Raw genomic sequence first — 20,733 nt, 5'->3', positions numbered from 1 at the left:
TCCTGTCCCAACGAATGCCCATTGCTGGATGTCACCTTCTTGGAACCTACCTTCTACAGGCAGGTTTGATCCTTCCCCACCCCCACCCCCACCCCAACACACACACACACACACACACACACACACACACACACACACACACACACGTCTCCATCCGTGACCTGGCATGGTGCCTTTCTTTTGTAGTCTTCTGTTAGGCTGGTGCCCTTTCTAGTTTTAGCTGATTTGATTCTTGTCTCCCCTTCACTTTTACACTTCTGTTTGGGGATTCTTTTCAGGAAGGACACCTAACTTCTTGGTTGTTCTTCGGTTTCTGTATCTTCTTGCTTGTGACCTCACTGAATTGAGCTCCATCTCCCTTTTCCACTCTGTGGTTCTTGGGTGTGTCAGATTCTCCTTCTGTCAGCACCACACAGATCGACCATACCGTTCTGAATTGGATGGCCTTCGGGACGCTGTGCCCCCATCCCTCCCCTGGAGAAGGAAGATAACAGCATCTGCCTTACAGGGTCCTCCTGTCTACTGTGTGACGTAATGACTGCTCACTGCCTAATGAAGTGCCGGCCCCATTTGTACTTCCGAGAATTGGTAATCAGGCAGCCATGATTATTTGACTTTTCATCTAATCTTTTATCCTACTTTCTTTCATTCCCCAAATGCCCAGCCGCCCCCAATAGAAAGAGGGAGGCATTCATGATCCCTATTGGAGTAGTCACTGGAAAATACCCGTTGACTGCCTTGGATGAGACGCCCTGTCACCTTGTTTTCCCCAGGCCTGCTCTCTCTGCTTTGGGAAGGCAAACATTCTCCCATCGACTGATCAGAACTAAGGAGTCTTACAGAGGCGAGGATGTCCATGCCCCGAAAGGATGGGGTTAACCATAGATGCAAAAATGCTACCCGGTTTGTGAATTTCATCCTCCTTCCTGCTGGCAATATGTCTTCTTTTTTTTAAATTTATTTTTATTTTTGGCAATACGTCTTCTCTATCTGCCTCTTTCGTGCATTAGCTCAGAAATGCTCTAATTCTGTATCCGTTCCCGGGTCCTTCCTTTCAACCACCTGTCCCGCGCACTCCCCACCCCCGTGTCGCACGACCCTGGGAGCAAGGCATGCTATCCTGGCTGGTGCTGCTGCCCACCTGTCGGGGGACGCCTGCCCCATGAGGGAGAGTCCTGGAACATTCCTAGCTTTCTGATTCTTCCGCCTGCCGCTCGCAGCTTTCCTGTTAGAGACCCGACAGGTGTGGGGGGAAGGGGGGTGCGGGGGAGAGCATCCTGTCCCCTTTAGCCAAATTCACCAGTCAAGGAGACTGAGGAAACCCTCATACAGGACAGGACCGTCTTTCAGTTTCCTAAGCTAGAACTGCGGTCTTAAAGACGTTGGCCAGTTACGTGATCCTAGAAATAACTAGGGAAGTCTTCACAGAAGGTGTAAAGGTGAAAGGATGCCAAGGCATGCCAGAGAACTGTGGGATAGCAGTTCCTGAGGCGGGTGGGGGGGGGTGGATGGGGGGGGAGTGGGGGGTGAGCTCCCTCGGCTACCCCGGCTAACAGGTGGAGTTTGGATGTACGGAGAGGCGTTCTGATGAAAGGTTGACCGTCTGCTTCTGCAGAAGCAGCCGTGGAAAACCCCCTGGAGCTCCAGTTCTGCTCTGACACCACCTGGGGTCACCATGACTCGGCATCCACTGGAGGGTAACTGGCTTCATTCTGGGAGATGTGGTTTGTTCTTGTTTTACTTTTTCTCTTTTTTTTTTAAGCCACTCACACCAATATTTGAGTTGAAGGGATAAGGAATCTGGAGGAATTACTTTTTCTTTTTTTTTTAACAATTTATTGGGGCTCATACAATTCTTATCACAGTTCATACATATACATACATCAATTGTATAAAGCACATCTGTACAGTCTTTGCCCTAATCATTTTTTCTCCTCTTTTCTTTTTTTACATTTACTTTTTCTTTTTCAAGATGTACTTTGTATCTATATTTACACAGCCCATCTCAAGAAATGAAATCAAGAGCAATGTTCTGTAAAAACCTCTTATATGTGGCTCCCTTTCTTTCTGCACCCCCTCTCCCATCCTTCCTCACTCCCCATCCCTCCCCTCTCCCCATCCCTCCCCTCTCCCGGGGCTCCCACCCCCATCCTTGTCATCTTCATAGTCACGGAAGTCTTGTCTTTTGGTGTATAACCCAGATTTCTTTTTCTTTGTTTGTTCTTATAATAATGGTGTTATTAATTATTTATCTTTGTAAGATTGGCTAAATTTACTAAGCATGATGTTCTCTAGTTTTGTCCATGTCTTTCAGTGGTTAAGAGTTGTCATTGTTTTTTATGAAGACAGTAATATTCCACTGAATGAATGTTCGAGAGTTTGCTTATTCATTCCTTTATAAGAGGGATTTTTGACTGTTTCCAGTTTTTGTGGTTATGGAAGCTTCTTCTTTGGCTACTTGTAAGCCCAGTACTTCAGACATAGACTACAAATGAAGGAGCAACCCTTTTCCCTTGTGTGAGCGCGTGTGTGTATGTGAGCCTGTGTGTGTGTGTGTGTGTGTCCACCTATGTAAATACATGTGTTTGGTGATAAGAAAAGGAACTGTAGTGGTAAATATGCCTGGGAAGATTGGACACAGACATATTGTTATGCTGTAGAAGCCATCAAAATGTCTTTTCAGCCCAAGCATGCCCAGGGAGGTAATGGCATGGGGAGAGGAGATGGGGGGACGGTGTCTGGTTCCTGTCTGATTAAGCTCCCCCTTGAGAGAGGAACGCTTGTTACTATCTACCGGCGTCTTTCAGGGGGCACAGCACGTCTGTCAATCTTGTCTCACCTGATTTGAGGCCAGGTGCCCAGATCCATCAAGCACAGTGGTGACCTTTCTTTAGAAGGCCAGCCTGGCCTGACCTCACTGGGGCTTTGAATTTAGCAGTCAGAGAGGTAGAGGGATTGCTTTCTGAAGGAAGGACCGCACGTCCCCCCTCAAGTGACAGCCCCCTGCTCGCTGTCAAGATGGACCCTCACTTCTGTGGATAAGCAGTGGCATGGCCATTCCAGAGAAGATAAATCAGCTGTTATGTGAAAGCAACCATTTCCTTTCCAATCTTCTTCGTGTCTGACAGCAAGCATAAAAGGAAACACACACACAATTCAAATAGCTTGCATTTTACATAACCTAAGAAGCTATCTCTGTGCCAGCACGTAGCTGTTGAATTGTTAATGGTATGAAATGACCAGAATCTCTAGCGAATGATCCGGCCGACCTGTGTGTATGTGGAGTCCCTTGGTAACCGTGACTTACACTGCTTTGCCGTGCTGGGTTGAGACCGTGGCTGCAGCAATGGGCTCAGGCATGGGAGCAAGGGAGGGTGGCGTGGCACCGGGCAGGTTTCGGACCCAACATCCACCAAAAAGGGCTTTGGTCCTCGAGTGGGAGTCAGTCAGCATTCCGTGCACAGGGCTATTCCAAACTGACAGTCGTTTAAATGTTCCTTTGGGGTCAGCGGATGGCTGCAGACAAGGTCTCTGAGAAATTCACTTATCTTTGCCTTAGTAGAGTGCCTTCAGGGAGGGGACAGTCCCAATCAAAACAGTGGCTGTGGAGGGGGTCTGTGGGCCCATTACATTCAAGGCAGAGAGATCAGCTCCAAACCTACGGCCATTGTTGTTTTGTTGTGGTTGTTGCTGTTGTTTCAGAATGATCACGGGGACTTATTAGGAAGACGTGTTGAGATCATTGAAAAACTGCATTAGTGAGAAAAAGACCAAAAAAGTTGCACCAAGTAATATTTCCATCACCATCATCACCCACTTCTCTTCCAAGTAGCGAGGGCTGTCCTATGAGATCGCGTTATAAACTTTGTCTTGTGCACCCGACAGTCCGGGTCTCGCCCCTTCAGCCATCCTTTTGTCCCCAGAGTCTGAGAATTTTTCAAAGGAGCACAGTTTGGAGAGCGCAGAAATCTTTGGGAAAGGGTTAGAGAAATGGGCTACACCGCCTTCAGAAGTCTGAAGGCCTAGCTAGAGGATGTGACAAGAAATAGTAGCTTCACATTTTACATTTCTATTTTCAAAAGGATCCTGTGACCTTTCAGGAAGATTTTTTTACTTACTCGTGTGTGAGTGAGTGTGTGTGTGTGTGTGTGTGTGTGTGTGTGTGTGTGCCACTCATCATGTTCTAGGGGGGTAGCAATCCTTGGGTGGGGCAAGCAGTTAAGGGGCTTGGCTGCTTACCAAGAAAAAGGTTGGAAATTCAAGTCCTACCAAGTGGTGCCTTAGAAGACAGCTTGGTGATCGACCTTTGAGATGTCATCTATGGAAAAGCCACCAGAGAGCAGTTCTGGAACTCTGGCCCACACAGGCTTGCCATGAGTTGGTGTCAGCTCCGGGTTGGTGGTGGCGGTGAAACCTGGGGAAGCCGCAGATCATCCAGGTGCCACTTGCACTGTCAAGGGCTTCTCTAGAGCTCATCTTCTTCACCTTCAGAGCTAGAGGATTGGATGAGGACCGTTCTCTCAAAAGTCCCAGACAGTTTTGAAATGTTTATAATTTATCATTCACAGCAAAATAACAATAATACAGTTTTCTTTGTGGCCCAACCCATGAGACAGCCAAAGGTCTAGGGATGCTTGGGCCACCAAAGACACTCCCACCATCACCTGTCACCCAACTTCTGATGGCCACAGACCCCTCATCCCCATCATCGGGACCCACATGGAAGACATGCACCCTTTCACCTTATATCTTAAGTCCATGTTCTTCCACACCCTGGTCTGATGTCGTGTTCGAAGACCATACTTTCATCCAGGCTTATGTTAGTGTGTAGTGTGAGTTTAGAAGCCAAGTCACCTGCTTGGCTGCCAACCAAAAGGCCAGCAGTTCAAACCCACCAGCCACTCAGTGGGAGAAAGACAAGACTTTCTAGCACCTTCTGGGGTTAGAGTCTCAGAAACCCACAGGCGGGCAGCTCTACCTTACCCTCCAGGGTCACTGTGAGTCAGAACGCACGCGGTGGCAGTGGGGTTGGCTCTGCCCCTGCAGATTACACAGCCTTGGAAACTCTCGCAATCAGTCCCACTCTGTCCCGTGGGGTCACCGAGAACGGGGAGTGACTCAGTGTCACAATAGCAGCAGTGAGAGGTTGCACGGGAGCCTGGAATTAAGTACAAAATAGTTTCTCTCTTACTGCCAGAAGCTCACAATATGCTAAACCATTATCTAGATAAATAATTTGCTATAATGATGCAGCATATTTTATAGAGAACAAAGAACATTTTAAGTGAAAATAAAATATTGTCCGGTTTTGTGGTCAACCACCAACCGGTAGGAGACATCTGCAAACCTGTGGCAATTTCAGAATTCTTGGTCTTGATGCTTGATATGTGCTTAGTACAAAGCAGAAGGAATGTGTGAGGACTGAAAGACGTACAGCGCAGACTGGTTGGGGGTTTGTTTGGGTTTGTTTAATGTCCTTGGTAACTTGTCCTCTAGCTATATCTTTGCAGCACATCGCTTGAATGTCCATATTATTCATGTCATTGGTGAGATAAGGAGAATCTAAAGGGACTAAAGAAAATGGAAAGTGGTAGACTAGGATATGCTTGGGGTTCTTTTCTCACTGAGCTGTGCTGTGTTTTCCATTCTCCTTGTGTGGCTTCTAGTCCGTGCAAACTTTTTCTTTCTGGAATTGCTAGTCCATGGTTAGTTCATGAAAAAGGACCCCTATTTAGACCCATTTAGGCATTTGCTGACTACAGAATGAGAATACCAATATAGTCACTCACCTAGAAAATTTCCAGTGCAGCCAAATTAGATTACTGAAGACAAATATTCAGGCTGAAGCATCCCATTTTCCAATATTTACCAGTGTTCATGAAGCAAGACAAACAAACTGTCCTGGTTAGGTCTTTTTTTAAAAAATGAATGTGAATTTTTATGAATGTAAGCTACATAAAATGGAATATATACATAAGCAGAGGTCAGGCAAAGGAAACAATGAAAACGAATTTGAAAGTAAACAAGGTAAGATTAGAAATAATGAGTTCCATAATGGTTAATGGACCTTAGACGCAGGCAGCTTGGGTTCAAATCTCGGCTTTTCCAGTTAGTTTCTCTCTCTTCCTCAGACTCCTCAGCTCTCATCTCTAAAAGTGGGAATTACCGTGGAAGTGTGGAACCTTTCTCACTAGCTTGTGAGTGAATCTGTGGGAATCTTAATGAATAAGTCTATGGGAAATTCATAGCCCGTTTGACACCTAGTAAGCATTCAAAAACAATATCCCTCACTGCCACATACTGACCCATAGCCAACCTTTAGGACAGAGTAGAAGTGCCTCTGTGGGTTCCCAAGACTTTAACTCCTTACGGGACTAGGAAACCTCCCCCTAAGAACAGCTGGTGGTTTTGAACTGCTGACCTTGTGTTTAGGAGCTCAATGTGTAACCATAGTTACTTGCAAAAAACATACACAAACCTTTCTGTCAAAACTGAAAGCCTTTCTCCCACATAAGCCTGTCTTCTAGCTATCTTCATTTTCATCTAGCGGTCCTAATATTTTTATATCTTTATATCCTTGTTCTCAGGGGAGAGAGCAGAAATCAAGCACCCAAAGTCCCTTCTCCCCAACTGCTGATAGTGCCAATGCACCCATCACTGGCATTCCCGTCCCTGCCCCTTCTTGCTGTCCCTAAACCATGAACTTGAGAGGAGAGATGCCTTTACTCCCTGCTCTCCACGTGCCCCATAGCAATGTTACAAGAAACCCTGTCTGTCTTCAGCTGGGAAGCGTATTGATTGCAATGTGTTGTTCAGAATGGCAAAGGAACCTAAGACTATAAATTTCAAAATCGGAGTCGTTTCAGGGTTATCTCGGTGTGGGGGAAAGGCCAGCCCCCCACAACTAATCAGGAGATCAGTAAGCGTAATTGTGTGGTTGAGATATATAAAGATTATAGTAAAGTCATAGAGAGCATGAGAGATAGAAAAGAGAATGAAATAATGGAGTCAAATACATTTCATGGTGGCATGTTCACCTCCTGGATGGCAATGATCTCAACAGCCAAGTCCAAGCAACAGCACAGACCGCGAGAGAAGGGCAGAGCGCCGGAGAGAGAGACCTCCGTTTATTGCTAACCAAGACTTATATCTACATAGAGGGCGTGATTACAGGTAACCGCACGTCACAGGAAGGGGCAGTACAAGAGGCATACACATCATAGGAAGGGGATGTATGATAGGCATAAGCGCGACAGGAAGAGGATGAGCACATGATAGGAAGGGGTGGAACTAGAGGTACACATGTGACAAGATAGGTGGACCCTAGATTCATGATGGTGGCCTAACCTTGGTCACCCTTGAGTGGGCTTGACCTCCCTGGGCTCTCCTTCAGAGAAACAAGCTACTATCCTTAAACAGAAGAGAGTGGCTCCTATTTGTTGTGGGATAAACAGTGGTGTCTGCTTGCTCTGGACAGTTGATAACCCTTAGGGAGAATAACCCCTTACCTACTTCTGTTGACCTCCAAGGGTATAGTCATTTGCCACATGTAGCAAGCAGCTAAGTTTGGCATATATTTGTGGAAGACAACTTGGGGGAAATCTTTTGTTTCCCACATCTCAGTAACCCTAGCTTCACTCAGTTGAGGGCCAACTCCCAAGCTCCCATAGCTTCCTCAAGCAGGAGGCAAAGAGGTGATGCTGTGGCCACTCCCAAACTCTGGGGATGGAACACATCCCTGAAGCTGTCGCTATGCACGTGACATGCCTCTCAAGGACAGCAGGTTTTTAAGAGTTGGGAAGTGCTGTCCTAAGCAACTTGTTGATGGTGATGCTTTGCAAGTGCTTTGCAGACTGGGAAGTCCTACAGAGATGTTCATAGTTACTCTGGGTAATGAGACTACGGACAGAAGGCTCTGATCAGACAGTCTGCCCCATCCAACGGCTCGAAAACTGGTGCCCCTCAAGGGGAATTTACCAGTCTCATCCATCTTCCGACAATTCTGGATTAGCCTCACTTGCTGCCCCATTAGCTGTAGATACTCCATTGCTTCAAAGAATATGTATTTGGTTCGCTAGCATGGTGGGGAAGTGCCACCGGTTATTCATCTATAAGAGTTGGGGCAAAGCATGGAATGATAGGCAGGGATGCAATTCAAATAATTCAACAACCGATTCACTGCCCTAAGGACCCTTTTAAGTATTAAAAGGATCTACTGAAAGGTAGTTTATTATTTCATACAGTTCATTCTTAAATCAGAACAATAAAAGAGGCACACAAAACTAGATGATGTTAAAAGAGTTCTAAAATTCTCATGAAAACATATTAAGTAATACCTCTCTAAAGCAATAAAACTACTATTTAAGATCTTTCCATGTTGCCTCTTGATTCACGCCCTCACTGGCAAAATTGTTTGCTTTTATTTGAATATCATCAGCTGTGTGGTTTCTCCTTCACCATCTTTTTGGTGTAGGGGTAGGATCCCATTTCTTCAGACTTAGGTCAGTTACCCATAGTCATTGTGACTGGTGCTTTATAAACAGGCAACTTCTCTTCTCTGAGCATAAGATGTTCCTCTTTGGCGGGAAAACAAAACAACAAACCTCTCCAGGTCTACTGAACTTACAGCAATGTTCTGACGATATTTTTAGCTCTTTGAACACTTTCAGAAATTGCAGAATTCACTCATCATATCTTATGGGAATGACAGCATGTCATTCTCTGGTTGTTTGGTACCCTCTCTCTTTTTGTTACATGACTGTTCACTGAAGTAACAGCACCCGGGGGAAAAGATACAGTATTTCATCAAGGGTATAATAAGTTTTAGGAAATGAATAAATGTTACAAGCATCATTCTGTCTAATTTTTTATACCTGTAGACAGAGTGGACATTGCTGTGGGCACTTAGAGTAAGCTGCTGCACAGATGAACATGAAAAAGAGAAGGTAATAGAAAACTGTGGTTTCCACATGAAGCAGCTGTCAGTCCCACCTCAGAGAGAACAAGGGGTGTGCTGAACTCAACACCAAAGTAGTTAGCAGTTCTGCCGACCAATGCAAACAAGCTGAATCCCACCACTGAAGGGCAGTAACATGTCAAAAGTTAAGCTAAGAATGCTCTATACAAACAAGTTTATGCAACACATGGCAACGTCTGGCTTAAATAATAAAGAATAATTGACCCCTGAAAACAGTTCAACGGGAAGAAGATATTACCATATATACTCGTGTATAAGCCAAGTTTTTCAGCACATTTTTTAATGCAGTTTTTGTGGTAAAACTAAGTGCCTCGGCTGATTTTCGGGTCAGCTTATATTCAAGTATATGTGGTAAGCTGACTATTTTTATGGTGGAGTCTGCTGAATTTAGTAAAATGTAGGTATAAGTGAAGCAAATAATTTCAATGTTTAAGCACTTAGCATTAAGATAAGAAATACTAAAAAAAAAAAAAAGATAAATCCTTACATTTCACATGGAAAGAGCACTCAGCTTTAGAACTGTGAACTCACATCCACTGATTTTTATAAATAGGTTCATGATTGATGGATTTATTCAGATCTGTTTAAATGTTAAAAAGCAAGAAGAAAAAACCATCTCGTGTGCCAGGATGGTGAATCACGAGTCATGAAACGTCACAACATCAAAACCCACATAAGCAAAGCCATATCACACAATAACAGAGCAAGCCAAGCCTGCCCCTAGGTGTCTACCGGATTCACAGACCCACATTAGTTAGCCGCCTGCTTTGCCAAGCTTGGCCCCGTGTTTTCAGTACCCTGCCACCTATCATCAGCACTATACCAGGCGTCAGCAGTAGACGGTGCTATGGAGTCTGAACCGCCCATGTTAACCAGGTCTGAATTTTGTTTCTGACCCTCTGGGCTCAGGTCCCTCACACACTCCAGACAGGAAATGTCTTCATTGAAATCACTCTGGCGGTTGGGCTGCTAACCACAAGGCCAGCAGTTCAAACCCACCCACTACTCAGAGGGGGAATGGCAGTGAAAGCGATTCACACTCACTAGGCAGCCATCAGGGACCCTGCTGCCATCATGGTTGCATGTTGGGCTGCTAACGACCACACAGTCAGCAATTCGAAACCACCAACCCCTCCGAAGGGGAAAGATGGAGCTTTTTACTCCCCAAAAGAGTTAATAGTCTCAGAAACCTACAGGGGCAGTTCTACCCGGTCCTGTAGGGTCATTAAGAGTCAGCATCAACTCAATGGCATTGCGGGGTGTTTATTTTGCCAGGCAGCAACATCCATCTGACAGTGAAGGTTTGTGTGTTCCTATGATGTTGAATTGATTTCAGCAGCACTTCCAGAGCAAGACAGACTGGGGATAAAGGCCTGCCCATTTACTTCCTGCCTGTGGAAATGCTGGGGGTCCCAATGATTTGGTCTACAACCAATCATGAAGGTGGCAGAAGACCTGGTAGCATTTTGGTCCATTGTAGGTGGGTCACCATGAGTCCAGGGTCCAGTTGTTGACAGCTAACAACAACATTCACCACACACACACATTTTTACCGTGACCCTGATGCCTATCTGGGGAGAACCGTACCCTTCATATGCAACATGAGAACTAAGCCCAATGAAGTTTGGCAATCGAGTTCATAGGGTCTGCTGGAGGATCGGATGTGGGAGGAAAGGTAAAGAGAAGAACTCAGCAAGACTACTACATTTTTTGGTGTAAACACATTGGGAAGGGATGTTGTTGTCATTCTCTAATACAAAGGAGATGAAGACTAAGAGGTTTGGGGAGGGAAAATAGAAATTCCCGGTGAACATGTGTTGCTTTTACAGTCACAACACATAAATGATATTTTAAGCTTTAAAAAAAGTGTTGAAACGACCTAAAATATACCAAAGAGATATGAAGCTGTTTTGCAACATTTATGTTAGTGACTGGACCAATCCCAGCAGAACAGAGAACAAGGCAACCAGCTCTCACAGTTGTCACAGAAGTAAGACAAATTTGTGACCTCGGTGTCCAGGGACATATGAGGAGAGGGGAGTGACCAATATGTATGCATCAGAATAGTCTTTGGAAGTTGTGAAGGATTGCATTTTCTTGATTCCCCAACAAGACGCCCAGAAGCAGCAGTCAAGAAATCAAACTATGTGCTCCGTAGGGCAGATCTATGACAAAAGACCATTTTGAAGTGTTAAAAACCAAAGAGGTCACTTTGAGGATTAAGAAGCACCTCCCCCACACTACCATGATCCCAATTCTACCTTCCATATCTAGCTGGACCGAAGGATGTACACTGGCACAGATAGGTACTGGAAACACAGGAAATCCAGGACAGATGAACCCCCCGCCCCCCATGATCAGTGGTGAGAGTGGCGATATTGGGAGGGTGAGGGAGAAAGGGGGAACAGATGACAAGGTCTACATGTAACCTCCTCCCTGGAGGACGGACAGCAGAGAACTGGGTAAGGGAGAAGTTGGATGGTATAAGATATTATAAAATAATAATTATGTATAAATTATCAAGGGTTCGGGGGGAGGGGGAGTGGGGAAGGAAGGGGAAAATGAGCTGACACCAAGGGCTCAAATAGAAAGCAGGTGTTTTGAGAATGATGATGGCAACACATATACGAATGTGCTGGACACAAAGGATGTATGTACGGATTGTAAAAAGAGTTGTATGAGCCCCTAATAAAATGATTTTTTTTAAAAAAAAGCACCTGCCTCAAGCCACAGTATTTCCAGTGATCTCATCCACATTTGAAAACGGGCCATGGCTAAGGGAAACTAAAGAAGCGTGGGTACACTTGAATTACGGGGTTGGTGAAGAACATTGACTGTACCATGAACTCCCCGGAGAACGAACAAATCTCTCTTGAGAGGAATACAGCCAGAATGTCCCTTAGATGCAAGGACACTTTGTCTCCCGTGTTTTGGACATGTTATCAGGAGGAACCAATCCCTCAGGGAAGGTCATCCTGACTGGTAAAGCAGAGAATCAGAGAACTAGAGGATGAACCCTCAATGGGATGGATTGACACAGGGGCCGAAACAGTGGGTTCAAATAGCAACCATAAAATCAAATTTGCCAACGACAAATGGTCTGCTTGGAACCACATCTGGAAATGTGAGGGGGGTCATTGAGATGAGACTGTGTCTTTATTTAAAATCCTGATATTGTGTGTCATGAGATACTTTTTGGAAAATCTTATATAGAGATAAGAACTTACTATATATGAACTTAACGAAGATGAAAGTCAATTACTGTTAGGCTCTGATAATATTATTTATTTATTTCTTCTGAGGGAAGAAAATTTAATATAATATATAGTTATATGTATTATATTAAGTCTATATAATACATATATCAATATCATATATAAATAATAGATCTATTAAAACATGATATATCTTTGTTGCTGAATTTTGGAGAGCCCTCATGAATTCTGTGTACCAGGCAAGTGATGGCCTTATCTCACTTACAGCTCAACCCCACAAACACCATACCAGGCCCTACACTTTGCAGTGAGCTTAGGTGACTGTTGTGGCCAGAAAACACACATGTCTGTGTTAAGTGTTTTTAAATGTTTAAATAATCTAAACTAGACAATCAAAAATCTGCTTTTCCCAGCCGTACAGGGAGAAAGAAAAAAACCTGACTGTAACATCTATGAAGAAGTTCCACCTTCCTGCTTCCCAATGGATCTGGTCCATGGGAGCGCTTAGAGCAGTGGTTCTCACCTTTCTAATAGTGAGACCCTTTAATACAGTTCTTCATGTTGTGGTGACCCCCAACCATAAAATTATTTTTGTTGCTACTTCATAACTGTAATATTGTTGCTACTTCATAACTATAATTTTTCTACTGTTACAAATATCTGATACACAGGATGCATTTTCATTGTTATAAATTGAACATAATTAAAGCATAGTGATTAATCCCCAAGACAACATATAATTCTATATTGTGAAATATTTATTTCTAATTACAAATAAATGAAATTTCTAATTACAAAATAAATAAATTACAAATAAATGTTGTCTTGAAGCATAGTGTAACATGGGTAACAGTTTTAATATAACAACAGTAAACTACACAGGTACATTTTGCCACAGTAAGCATAAAAAGCCAATATCAGTGCGAAGATTGAGATAGCTTCTTTGTCACCAGAGCAGAAATTTTCTGGGCAGTCTTTACAAGAGCACAACAAAAATCCTCTTCCCCAACAGGTCAACTTCTATTTAGACTTGATAACCAACAAGCTGGAAAACCCTGTTTCACAAAAATATGTTATTGGAAATGGAAGAAGAAGGCACAACATAGTCCAGGCAGAACAGGAAACATTTGATCCAGAATTTTGTAACTGGCATTGGGGAGAAATCAGTTCTCACTGCATCACTGTTAATAAGTTCAATGAATGTCTCTTGTGCTGTCTCAGGAACATCTTGAACTTTGACTGTCAATGGGCTTCTGGCAAGTGCAAAGGGGGTGTCAGGTACATTTGGAAAATACAATGAAATGTCATCTGCAAGCATGTGCAACTGTTATTTCACAGAAATTGTCGTCATAATCCTTTTATGTTAAGTTCCTCAAAGAAAATAGATATGGTAAGCAACATGTAAATTTTATTTTCATCCTTATTTTATTTATTTTTTGCCAACATTAAAGTTTCATTTGGAATGATCGTATCTTTTCAGACAAAACCAGGCATGTTGCATTTGGTCGTTGCAGTGATACATTTAACTCATTCAAGATGGCAAAGATGTCAACCAAGTACGCTATTTTTGCAGTTCACTTTTATCACTGAAAAGTTCTTCGAACTGTGGTCTTGCTTTCTGATTAAAAAACATTTCAAGTTCATCGCGAAGCTCAAAAACACATTTTAAAACTTTTCCTCTCGACAACCATCTCACTTCAGTGTGAAATGGCAGAGCATTAGTTGGTGCATCCAACTCATTGCACAGTTGCCAAAAACAGTCAACTGTTTAAAGTGCTCGCCTTTACAAAATTGACAGAACTTATGACGCTTTTCATTACTTCTTATAAATTCTTGTGGCAGCGTCTTCATTGCTGATATTTGCCAATGAATCATACAGTGAGTTCCGATGACTTTGGGTAACTCATTCAGTGCCAAACGTTGAACTCCAGATTGACATCCTAGCATAGCTGGAGCACCATCTGTGCAAACTGTTTCCCAAGAGATCTTAGATCTTTCGGAAATGAACCAAATGTGTCAAATACATCACGCGCAGTAGTTGTCATTTCAAGAGTTTTGCAAAAAAAGAAACTCATCTTTAAAGTCGCCATCATTAATGTACCTCACGTAAAAACCAGTAACTGAACATTTGCAACGTCTGTAGATTCATCAAGCTGGATGCTAAATATTGGAAGTGGAGCAAATTTAATTTCCTAGATTACCTGATCAAGAATATCAGCAGACATGTCATCTATCTTCTGCAGACAGTGTAGTTAGATAAGGAAATTGCACTCAATTTCATAACAAATTCATCTCGATCATAACTCAAACAATGTCTTTGGCCACTGGCAACAGTAAATCCTCAGCAGTGGTGTGAGATATCATACCTCTGGTGATTCCGAGTGCCACCAAATATGAAGCTTCAGCAGCTGCTACGTTTTGTTTCTGGTCCCTGCCACCAGTGCCAAGTCTGGCTTTCTTGAGTCCATCAGCTTTACTTCAAAAATAGTTGACAGCCTTGCTGGTAAAGCTCGGATGCTGCTATCAAATGGCGTTTTAGTTTGTTCGACTTCATAGATTCGACTGATAGAACTTCACAACAAATAACACACTGCAGTTTCTCAATTCCTGCTGTAATTAATGAGGTAAAGCCATACTGTAAAAAATCCTCACTATATTTTCTTTTCTCAATGTTCTTCTCTACATGATCCATTGTCATGGGATGGTTGGCTAATAAAAATAATATATGACAATAGTTTTAATAATACAAAAGGTGATACATGGCATAGTTCGGTCAATACAGTTCATTAAAGTTCTCTATGATTCACCATACTGTTTGGTTTTTTACATACCTGTTACTATCACAAGGGTGCAGTGTTCACATCAACCACAGCTGAATATAAAAAGATCGATCAGCATCCAGATTAAGTTCCCATGGTACAGCTAGATATATAGATATAGTGCAGTAGTTGATGATTTTACAGTACATGATTTTACATTTACCCAATAATTATAATTCATGACGTGTCATTTTACCTCCAGTACTGCTGTTTTCAACACAGCAGCTGCTTTCTACACAGTGACTGCTCTCTACACATGTGTCACCGGTCCGCATAAGTACATTATGGCATCAGCCCTGTCACATACACCTGTATTTGTACGGGGTGTATGTGATGGGATTGCCACAATGATGTCTTCACGCTGGGTACTTGTATGTGGGCATATCTGCATGTGGACGGACCCGCCTGGAGATGGATAGAGGAATGGTGTCTCGGTTCCTAAGACCATTGGAAATACATGTTTTCCAATGGTCTTCGGCAACCCCTGTGAAAGCGTTGTTCGACTCTAAAAGGGATCGTGACCCACGGGTTGAGAACCACTGGCTTAGAGAGACACTGCATGGCAGCAGGAGGCCTGTCCTCAGATAACATTCAGGGTATTTCATAAGAAGATTCCAGGGAGATTCTACTTGTAGAAGACCTAATACTTGAAGATGTTAGGAACATGATTTTCATTTGTGACTTCCCCAACAGAGAGGGAAGACTTTTACTTACCAGGGAGTTTTAATTTCTTCATTCATCTGGTAAACTCAGGCCATTCCAGGGAAGCATGGAAAATTTTAGACACCCATTAACAGTCATATTTTTAAGAGTGCATATGGTTTGAGGTTTGATCAGCAGAATAAATGTAAGTTTCTCGAGTTCACAAGATGTGTTTTCTTTCCCTGAGCCTGCCCTTCCCCTTTGTCCAGAGGGAGGTAGGAATCCCAGCCTCGCCACCTGCCATCTCCGAGTTTAGACAGCTAATTGTCCTAGTTAAAGATTCGTGTCATTGTGGTTACCAATTTGTGTGTATGGGGTGCCTCCAGGGGGCCTATCTTACAAGAAATACAACCCAAGTGTTGCTTAGAAATAAAGGTGGTGAGACTTTGGCCCACTGACTTTGGACATCAATGTGTGTTATACTTCAAAGACTGATTTGCATCCACTGTGGCTAATGCTGTGAATAAATGCTATCAGCAGATCCTGAAAGCTATTGGCTTTCATTTTATTTAAGACCTTTTATTAGCAATGGGCCCATCTCAGTTGCCCTATATGCAAATTGAGAATCCATGCATGCCAAATGCTGTCAATGTTAGAACTGGAAACTGGTTATTCAGATAGTGCCCTGGTGTTCGCATATGCTTAAGAAAGGCTATTGGTGAGAAAGATGGCCGGGTATGTCCCATGTACATGCACATATTGGCTTCATGATGCCTATATCATTTCACTGACTCCGTTCACTGGTGGGATTATAGCTGGTGCCCCAGAGGACAGCCAGCCTGTGCTTGTTCACATGGCACCTGGACACGGCTTCTAACCAGAAGCATGGATGGTCCCATGAGATTTAGGCTGGGGATCAGTATTCTGTTGACCAAAGCAAGTCAGCAGGGCAGCAGAGATCAAGGGGAAGGAATATAACCTCTACTTTCTGATGGGAGGAATTGCAGAGAGGCATAGATGTGAATAAGAGGGTAATTGCTGCCATTTTCCAAACAACCTGCCATAGTTAAGAAAGCTGTAAAAGCCTCTCCGTTGTTTAGAAGTTCAAGGCTGTGAGTGGCAAAGTTTTCACAAGGTTCTTATGAGGGGAGCTGAGAGGGAGTCTTTGTGTTTGTAAAACCACTTACAAGCATAAAAAGGTATCAGCTTGATAAGAAAAGAGAAACATTGAGGGAGGCTACATTTCCATCCACTCAGGATGCTGACAACTGGCTTCCCCAGCTCCTGGTTAAACCTGTGACCAAGGTTCTGATAGTTTCAGGATTTGTTCACGGGAGGTAGGAATCCCAGCCTGGCTACCTGCCATCTCCCAGTTTAGACAGCTCGTTGTTCCCGTTGGCGATTCCTGTCATTGTATATCCTCACTTGTGTGTGCTGCATGCTTCCTGGGAAGAAATGTAACCAGGTGCTCCTGAATAAGGAGGAGGGAGAGACTTTGCCTCACTGACTTCTGGCTCGATGATGGCAGGAAAGGCCACTCTCTAGAAAAGGGCGTTGCTTAAAATTAAGGGGTCAGTGAGGTCACGGGCAATCCTCCGTGAGGTGGGCTCACACAGTAGCCACCACGGTGGACTCCAGGGTAGCAATGGTCATGAAGATGATACCGGCCTGGGCGGGAGCTGTGACCATGACGTTGGCACAGGCCTGGGTGGCGTTTTGTGGTTATCTATAAGGTTGCTATGAATCTGGGATGACTCACCAGCACCTAGCAGCAACAACCACAAAGGATCCAAGCATTTGGCATTTGCCATCTTACTAAATTTGATCACTACAAAACCCTCTGAGAGAGTTATCAGCCATGCTCCACATGTGTAGATAATGAGGCTTAGCAGCATCCAGGAGCAAGCTGGAAGCCACCAAACTAGGTATTGATAGAGCCAGGGTGCTTTGAAACATTTGCCATTATTTCGTAGTCATTCTGTGACTGTGTCCCCTTAAATTGTACCCTATTTGGTCTTAGAACTTAATGTGAGTAATAAAATGCCAAAATCTAACTCACTGGGAAAATAATTATTCCATTACCAAAAAGAAAAACTAATAAAATAAAGATTCCTTTAGCCACCCCAGGATGTTTAAATGCTTGTTTGTGAAATGCTACTCAATAAAGAACAAATCAATCTAAAAAGAAAGTATGAGAATCATCTGCCAAATGAAGATTCATTGGCAATAAAGACAAATTCAATTTACTAAAACTCGATTCCCCACAAAACTTTGTAAGAACATGTGTGTGTTGGGGGCGGAAGACGCATTCAGAGAAAATCATCTTTTCTCTTCCACTTAAATGTGCTCCCATGGCCCAAGAGAGTTGGCATCCTCCCAGAGGTTAGCACATCACCTGGTCCAGGACTTGAAGCCTGAAACAGAGAACACCAGCTTCCAGCCAGACAGTCCTGGGCATGAACCCCAACTTAACTGAGCTCTTCATCTGTCGTCTTGGGCAATTGATTCCATCTCCCTGGACCTCACTTTCTCCAGCAGTAAAATGGGATTGATACTGCTTATGGTGCTATCAATATTAAATGGGGTAATGTCGTTTAAATCAAGCCATTCAAATGCTAAGTGCTATTGACGCACCTGTCCCTGGCAGTGCATCTGTCCACACAGTCTGTCACAGAATGGAACACAACACACAAGCACAGCCGTCGTGCGAGCGGATTTCCTGTCTTCCTTGTTTGTTTGTATGTGTGTATTCCACTCCCGTTGTGCCACGCGGCCTAAACCCCAGCGTGTGACAGGAAAGCAACACAGTGGCACTCAGCAGACCAGGGTTCTAATCGCAGCCAAGTCGGCTGACGAGCTGCTTGTCCTCAGCCATCCAGTGGCTTCAGCCCTTTGAGAATCATTCCTTCCCTTCCAGATATAAGGCAGTGTGCTCATGAGATACGACTCCCTCTCCTAATGCTAGGAGACAGCGGGAAAGAGCACCCAGCATACTCCCTGGCACTGGTTTGTGCCCTTGCTTTATTCCCGTTCGTATTGACAAGGACAGTATGCCAGGGGCTGCCAAGCGAGGGAACAAATCTGTCTTAGGAAACATATAACCATAATGTCCCCAAGGAGCTGGGCTGGTAAAGCGTGCTTTAAACACATCCTCAGCAAAGGCCCAGGCTAGGGAAGGCCAGCCTGCTCGGTGACAGAGAGGTGGAACAAAAGCTAGGGAAGCCAGCCCGAGGCTGGATTGATGTCCTTGCTGCAGTGCTGGACTCAGACCCACCCAGTGCTGTCTCTGCCCACTACATGTCATGGAGCCATCTGCAATAACAGGCAACTCTTTTTCCTGAAGCATTGGAACTAACTGGGAACATGTCTGTATGTGCTGCCTTCTGCTCCACCTCGTTCCTGCCAGAGCCCTGTACACTGGCACCTGCTGGCAATCTGATAGACTCATGGGTCCCTTTGGAATCTCTCCTTTCTGACAATTCAGAGCCTGGTATCATAATATCTCCCAGCTTCCGAGCCTCAGTGTTTTGAACCCATCAAATCAGTGATTCTTGACCTTAACTTTTGAAAATCTGATGGAAATGATGGGCACTCCTCCCCCTAAACATTCACCTACACACTAAAGTGTGCACATTGGGGGATTTAGTAGACACCACCCCAAATCACACTGTGGAGCCCAAACTAAGAACTGCACCATGAAATAGCATCTATGTCTATCAATGTCTTTGTTGCCAGTATAAGCTAATTCCAAACATCAGTCAGGAAATGAGTCCTTATGCCCAGAGCCATTACTTTTTTAAATGAATTGAATGTTTTTTGTTAATAATCTTTCATGGATTAGTAGGACAATTCAGGAAGGGAAGAGGTTTTAGGAAACAAAATAGATGCTTCATTTTAAGTAAAACTAATAACGAGACTTGGGGAGAAGGTTAGAAGCATAGATACAATTGACCATGTTGTCAACAAACAAACACCGTTTGGACAACACACCACCTAATGCATGCATACAAATGCACATATGTACACACACGGTGCTGTCATGATACAGGAGAATATCGTATCCTTCAAAGATGCATGTGAAGTGTAAGGGAGATCATGACGTCTGCAGTTTGCTTTAAAATGTTTCAGGAAAAATAAATGCATATATGGATAAAGGAAATGTAGCAACTTGCTAACAATTATTTATTTCAAGGGGTAAGATAGGGGGTTTTGTGTGTATATGTATGTATGTATGTATGTATGTATGTATGTATATACACTACTCTGAATTTGTCTTGTTTGAAATCATAAAAATATGGACAATGCAGATAGACACTTTTTAGAGAAATGTCAACACAAACACATTCTCTCCCTTCTGAACTGGCTTTTTTTTAACCACTTGGAGCCTTGTTTCTCCTGATGTCCAATATATTCCTCATTGTCACTTAGAATCCTGTCCAAATTTGCTATCGCTTAATTAAAGTTGCTGTGAGTTGCCATCCGGCCAACTGTGAATCATGGTGACCTTACGCATCGCTAGCAGAAGGACACACGGCCCGGCCGGCACTATGCCGCCCCCTGCTCATGGATGTGTCTGAGCACATCGCCGTGGCTCTTCTGTCAGTCTCGCGCGTGGAGGGGTTCCTTCACTTTGCTTGGCCCACTACTTTACCGACCATGATGTCCATTTCTAACAATTCGTCTTCCCTAATGACGTGGCCAACGTAAGCATGTTGAAATCTCACCATTTCTGCTTCTAGGGAACATTCTGTTTTGTTTTTGCCTTCTAGCACTGATGATGTTCGTTCTTTTAGCAGTCCATAGTATAGTCAGTACTTTTCACCCACACATCATTCAGACATGCTCTTCAACTGAAAACTAGAAAAGGAAAGGACATTTCCAGCGGTGCTATCATGCAACTCACTCACCTCTCAGGTGCTCCTCTGGGCCGTAAGCTGGGGCTGCGGAACTTGCTACAAAACACAAGGTCCAGGACTATCATGACAGGTTCCCAATGGTTAAACCCAGACTTCAGAGCTAGCGGCAACTAGAAAGCTTTCTCTACAGGGCTATTCCTCATTTCATTTCCCTCGGACTCTGC

General features: G+C 43.8%; 1 protein-coding gene across 2 annotated transcripts in view; it reads left to right on the top strand.

Annotated features, from left to right (window-relative positions):
- Window positions 1–20,733, top strand: part of SLC24A2 (solute carrier family 24 member 2) — a 246,081-nt gene that overhangs the window by 125,228 nt on the left and 100,120 nt on the right. The window lies entirely within an intron of this gene.

The sequence above is a fragment of the Tenrec ecaudatus genome, chromosome 10 (assembly GCF_050624435.1).
Source record: "Tenrec ecaudatus isolate mTenEca1 chromosome 10, mTenEca1.hap1, whole genome shotgun sequence".
NCBI classification, from domain to species: Eukaryota; Metazoa; Chordata; class Mammalia; order Afrosoricida; family Tenrecidae; genus Tenrec; species Tenrec ecaudatus.
The sequence above is the reverse complement of the archived record's forward strand: the minus strand, read 5'-3'. Positions and strand labels throughout refer to the sequence as shown.